Genomic DNA, 7,343 nt, shown 5'->3' on the forward strand with positions numbered 1-7,343 from the left:
TGTGTATATATATATATGTATGTATGTATGTATGTATATGTATGTATGTATGTATGTATACATACATACATATATATATATATATACATACATATATATGTGTATATATATATCATACATATATACATACATATATATATGCATATATATATATATATATATATATATATATATATATATATATATGTATATGTATATATATGTATATATATGTATGTATACATACATATATATATGCATGTATGTATACATATATATATATGTATGTATGTATACATATATGTGTGTGTGTGTGTGTGTGTGTGTGTGTGTGTGTGTGTGTGTGTGTGTGTGTGTATAAAGCCCAAAAAACCTCGCAAGCCTACCAATATAGGGATGAAAAGCACAAGCAAACTAGCAATCCAAAGGATGGTCTAGGATATACTGGAGTGGAAAATGTTTTGGAACCTCCGATTTAAATTACTTTAGACGAGGAATGAGGGACAGTCTAGGATATATTGGAATTGAAGATGTTTCAAAACCTCCTATATAAATTACTTTGGACGAGGAATGAGGGACGAAAAGCAGTGATGGATCAATCGTGATGGAAAGGACATACGAATTCTTGGAAGTGGCCAAGAAAGCTATGGAAGGATGATTTATACCGAGACCAAAATATGAGGAACCCCTTTCCAAGGAACTACAAGAATACCCTAACACGAGAGAGGAGATCTCGAGGTTGAGTAAAGCACATGACTCAGTATAGTGGACCTAATTCGAAATAGAGGGACCCACGAGATGAATCATGTTATTTTTGGAAAAGATTGTGACATCAAATCCTCTAGAGCCAATCCTGAAAATATATCATAAAGGTAGCATCTCGAGCCAAGAGATGAATCATGTTATTATGGAAAGACTGATAATTAAATAACCATTGAGGACAACAAGTGAAAACAAGGAAGCGCTCTAAAAGAGCTTAAAACCAAAGAGGAAACCTTTAAATGAGCCTAGAGACATAGGAAACCTAACGAGTGCTGCATGACCATATTTTGAGGGAACGAGAGATTCACGAGAGGTAACTTGCTTGTGGAGAATCAATGTTAGGAGAAAACATGGAGGGATATGAGGCAGAATGGGTGTGGGTTTCATGATGATCAAAGGGAATACATTGACTCAAAGGAAGAGTCAATGACCATAGCCACATGCATTCAATAAGGCCAAAAACAAGAGCCTTGAGAGCAATCCTCTTTGCCCTTGTGACTATCTATATGGCTGACTATTTAAAAAGAAAACCAAAAGCCTGGAATGAAGTCCACCGATGAGTGAATGAAAAATAAGCTTAAGGTGTTAAGAGACATGAGTGAGATTGACATGCTTGTTAGTGTAGTGGGTAACATTGAAGGTGATGACATGAATGCCACCATTACAATCAAATTGGAGGGCATGAGTGAGATTGACATTCTTGTTAGTGTAGTGGGTAACATTGAAGGTGTTAAGAGACATGAGTGAGATTGACATGCTTGTTAGTGTAGTGGGTAACATTGAAGGTGATGACATGAATGCCACCATTACAATCAAATTGGAGGGCATGATCCCACAACTATAATCCTAGATGGAGGAGCAAGATTGAGCATACCACCAAAGACATGTGGTGAAGATGGGGGAGAAAACCCATAAAACCTTCAAAAAATTTCTTCAAATTAGCATGGCAATTAAGGAACACCCATAGGAATGTTAAAGATGGGTAACCCATAAAACTTTTAAAAATTATCCTCAAATTAGCATGACAATTAAGGAACACCTATATGAATCGTGAAAGAAGTAGAAGTAAGGTTGTGTGGCCTAGCCTATGAACATGCATTTGCTATTATTGATTTTGGAAGGCCCACCAATTACGATGTGATTCTTGGACTCCCTTTTATGTGCCTATGCCACTACACATGTGCGTGAGGTGGAAAGAGTACAAGGCCAAGCAAATATTAATCCTCTATAGCTTAACTTCCTAGAGTTTGAATCTCCCCCATTTGACATATTTTGGTTCTCAGCCAAACTATTGTGCACAACTTCACAGAAGGAAGTCACCCATAACCAAGAGTAAGCAGCCACCCATGCCCAGTAGGTACAGGAGCTCAAGTACTCTGCCCTAGCCAAGGAAGAAGAGCTACAAGGCCAGATCCAAAAACTATCCTTAACTCTGAAGGAAGCAGAAAATAGAGTGACCCACTTGCAACAAGAAAGAGAACAGAACAACAAGGCAAATGTGGAGAAGATTAGAGCACTTAATGACACCATCAGCACCAATCAAGCTGAGATACAAAGAATGATGGTTGCACAGCAAGAGGCAATGGCACAAGTCACCCACCAGCTACAAGATAGTCAAAGATTAGCTCCCAAAAGACTTCAAAGAATCACTAAGGCTCAGGGAGGGAGGCTACCGCCATATGAGCGTAAGGAGAAGCAACAAGGCACTTCAAGGAGCTAGATGCTACTAGGATGGTCAGAGAAACAGCTATATCAAACCTCCTCAGCACCAAGGACTCCCGTATCCAAGAGTTGTAACGTCAACTGGCCATACAAGAACGAAGTGAACGACAGGATCCTACAGATAAAATGCGCGTACTCCTTAAGTGAGCCTCGAAGATAGGTCATATGTTGCCAGTAACTCCTTGGGACCCTCCTCAAACTCTTACTCTTTTTTTGTCTACACACCCCCTCTCATTGCTTCAATATGATATAAATCTGTTGAGAACCTAAGCTTAGGAGAACTAACACTCATTAAGCAAAATACTGAACGTGATGCTGATCCCACTATCATTATGGGAATTTTTTGGGGGGATGTAGTATTAACTAATCCTCATGATATTTACTTTTATCCCTTGCACCCAATTGTGCTAAACCTTCGTAGTTGGTGTCGGGTGCTCCATAACTCTGAAATCCTAGACAACAGCGTCAAAAAATTAGACATGTTTGTTCTAGATAATATTCCCGAGACACTGGCCAACTACGAGGTTGTAGCCTAGAGTTATCAATGGATTATAAGCCATGGGTGGCTAGAAGTATACAATACTCACCAGTACTTAAACTTATGTGAATCTTCCTTATATCACCCTTTTGGTATTCTAAAACTATATCATAATATCTACAAACATTTAGAATCCATGTTAACCAACGTCCTCTACACTTTTGATAAAAACACATATTGAATATCCTAACATAAGTCCTGAGGATATAACTGAGCTTCAAGACTTTATGAAGCTACACGAACCTAGCCACCCACCCCCAAGCTCAGGCCATGGTCAAGAAGAGACATCAAGTTCATCATCTTTACCCTATGTATTCTAATGTAGCCAGTAAATTACTTAATCCGTATCCTAATGCTCCGCCTACTGAGACAAGCCTCGGAGGAGGTATCGGCACCCATCTCCCCCACGGCAAACTCAGGAGGTACGTCATACTCTCCCACGAGACAGCATTGAATCTTTTACTGATGATACTATTCTAGAGTCCTTGTTTGGTGCAGAGTATGAAGGATTCATAAGAGCTGGCAATCCTCTGCTAAAGCCAAAACTGATGTTCAAGGTGTTAATGCAAATAACACCATTTAAACCAATTCAATGGATTTTACCAGAAGCTTACTCGAATGTCACACCAAAAAAGAAACATTATGTACCGTACCCTCTCCGAGCACCTCACCCGGAATTAGAAGAACTGCTACCTTTGGCTGGAGAGGGCACCTTATGGTCTAACGTGGCATGGCACATCAAGTTAGAAGATCCACAATTGGCTGACCTGTTGGAAATCAGAATGGTTATGATCAGTTATTACTTTTGCAAGTGGAGGAACGCTCACATAGTCCACACGAGGGGGGTATACAACAATTATCACAGATGATGCACACCCCAAGCTGGAAGATTCTGGAATATAGCCAGATTGGAGAAAGGAGTTCCTCACAATTCCAGAATACAGCCATGAATATATGTGTGTGCCACCAACTCAATGAGTTGATCCCTTGTACATGCCACTAAAGAGGAGATAGACACCTTTGGAATTTCAAGAGGCCAAGCAACGGGATTCACATGTTTGTTATAACTTCCCCATCTTCATGCCAGCTACATTTGCAGACATAAGGGAATAAAGAAAACAGATGCTAAATTGGATATAGGCATGGCATCGTATCCTGGACCCAACAATAGTAGCCAGTGTTCGATTCTTAAAATTACTCGTGGTCCTGAATCAATCAACCCAAGGAACGGTATGATGGGTATGATGCTGAGCAGCTGGTGATGCTGAGCAGCTGCAGTTTGACATGAATCAAGGTCCCTCTAACAGAGGCATGATGTTGTATTATCATCACCTAAGGTGTCTTCCATGCTATATGCATGTCACATTCAAAGACATGGTCAACACCAAGTTCTGGAGATCACACTCGTCATTCAGAAGAACCCTCAAAAAGCTTCAATCACACCATAACTACTACCCTCATCGATGACTAGGTCTTTCGACCTCGGTTAACAGGTTTTGAGGATAAAACCTACATCAGGTAGGGGGATGTTAATCCCATTTTGGATTAACAAGTATGCTTCTCTATTTGAGGACATTAATAAGTGTCATGCAAAGGCACTATAAAAGTTGTACATTATGAGATATTGGCCACCGTAGTACAACGCGGCGGTGTGACAACACTCGTGGGAGGCACAATGGAATTGCTTCTCAAGGAGTTGTAGAGCTTGGAGACCTCAAGGGTTACGAGCTCAACCATTGGAAAGATCCTCACTCATGATAGTTGCGGTTCACCAAGTAATCTCTTGTTGGATGTGTTTCAAGGGGGGTTAGGGTGAGCCATAACACCAAGCAACACTAATTTTCGAAGTCTTTCACAAACATCCTTGAGGATTAAACCTCACTTGCAAACCCTGCTCAACTATCTCTCTAACATAAATTCTTTGTAATATTTAGAACATGAAGTACGTCTGCCAAGTACTTCATTTTGCCATCTTGCATAGACAATGACACTTTACCAACATGCGCAATGGGATGTGTAGTATCATTGCTATGTTTCTACATAGCCTGATTTTTTCATTTTCTACATGTCTCTAAACCACTCAGCATGATTGGTCATGTGGTTAGAGGTGCTAGAATCCGCATACCATATATCTTGAGGTCCTGACAAATCCCTTGTTGTTGTGGAGCTGAGCATGTGCTGCATCACAAACAGCTGCTCACTTCTGTCATCACCACCTTGTTTACTAGATGATGCATAGTTGCCTTGCTACAACTTTCTACTTTTAATGTCATTTTGCTTTTTATAGTAGTCATTTGCCATGTGCCCTGGTTTGCCACAATAATAGTACTCTATGACTCTAATTTCTTTGTAAACCACCTCGCCCTCTTTGGCTCTTCCACATGTGTATGCTTTGTGACGAAGAGTCTTCACATAGAGACTTTTCTTCTATGATCAGCAACTCTTGAAAGTTAGGAATATTCTCTCTTACTGCAATGGAGGCCTTGAATGGCTTGTACTCTTTGCCAAGCCCATTCAAACACTACCAGCCTAATCAACATTTGTGTACTCATGTAGATGTATCTCTATACCAACCTCATAGAAAAGTCCATAATCAACTGTGGACTTTATGTACCTGAGAATCTGTCTAGCCACATCGAAGTGTGGCTTCCTAGGGGCCTGCATAAACTGACTCACAAGTCCAAAAGCATAGCTCAAGTCAGGCCTAGTAATGGTCATGTAGATCAAGCTACCCGCTATGTGCGTCAGTACATAGTGGGGTCCTCTAAAAGCTCACCTGTATATGTAGAAAGCTGTGTTCTACTCCAATGGCACTAAAATAGGCTTATAGCTCGTCATCCAAGTTACATAAAAATCGGTAATGGTGCATAGCAACAATGGCATTATGGTTGCAAATTTGGTTGAAAAATGGTCGTTTTACAAAAGTCCACGACTCCACTATTTGGAAAGTAAATTATTGAGAATTTATGTCTTTCTAACAATGTTGTTAAGGGTACATTCACACACACAAGCCCGTGGGTGCTCTGCCTTTGCACTATCGCATAAAATCGACTATTTTTTTTCTCTCAACCCATTTATGAGGCTCTGTTATTTTTATTTTCACCCACAATTTATGAGGATAACTGTACTCGAGCTCGTTGGGAACCCTTAGTGTTGTTAAGGGTACATTCACACACACAAGCCCGCGGGTGCTCTGCCTTTGCAATATCACATAAAATTGACTATTTTTTTTTCTAAAACCATTTATGAGGATCTGTTGCCCGGCTTTGTTATTTTTATTTTCTCTCAACCCATTTATGAGGATCCGCTGCCCGGCTTTGTTATTTTTATTTTCACCCACAATTTATGAGGATAACTGTACCCGAGCTCGTTGGAAGCTCAAAATGAGGAATTGTATGCATGTGTTTGTCTCGATGGAGTTGTATGCATGTGTTTGTCTCGATGGAATTGTATGCATGTGTTTGTCTCGTTGGAAGCTCAAAATGAGGAATTGTATGCATGTGTTTGTCTCGATGGAGTTTAAGATGCTATGAGAGAAATTGGCTCGTCACGTGGGGTGCCCAACCCAAGATAAGAGTCTCAAAATGGATGTATTTGTGGTGTGTGTTGAGTTGCACACACATGGGTGTCACACTTTATGGTTCCTTCTCTCAGGCACATGGGTGTCTAAAAAGCACTTGGGTGGTTCCACCTGAGCAAAATGGTGCTCGAAATGGACTTGAGGTGTCTAGGTTGGCTAGGCACATGCACATGCACTTTGATGAACTCTCTAATTTGCATTGAGAGGGAGTGTTGAGATTGGCAATGCCAAATTGTTAGGGGATGAGAGATCAATTGGTCAAATTGAGAGATGGTTAGTTCACACACCCAAGTTTACATTGAGGAGGGGTGTTGAAATGTGCAATATAAAATGTGTGAGAGTGAATCTTGGACTTGAGTATGTGAACGCACCCTAGAGCTAGAAATTATCTTGAGTGTGTGGATGGATAAGAGTGCCACATAGGTGGACACATGTATGTATATTTGGGCTTGAGACTATCTATATTAGAAGCCTCTCATTTGTATAGTTCACAACATATCCAATAGAGTATTGTTGAGTGTGCTACTCTCTCTCTCTCTCTCTCTCTCTCTCTCTCGCAATGGTTTTCTTGGTGTGGTTTAACCCACCATAGTTTATGCTTAATCTATGTTGCTAATCACCATGATTAATCCCATATTAGGATTTCAACATAATTTATTTATTTATTTTTTAAATTTTTTTTGCATCATGGATTTGAACATAGAGGCATAGTCTATGGGTAAAGTCTAGTACCCATATTTGCGTGTATGGGTATTGTTGTTC

This window comes from Cibotium barometz, chromosome 37 (genome assembly GCF_041138505.1).
Source record: "Cibotium barometz isolate CiBa-2024 chromosome 37, ASM4113850v1, whole genome shotgun sequence".
Taxonomy (NCBI): Eukaryota; Viridiplantae; Streptophyta; class Polypodiopsida; order Cyatheales; family Cibotiaceae; genus Cibotium; species Cibotium barometz.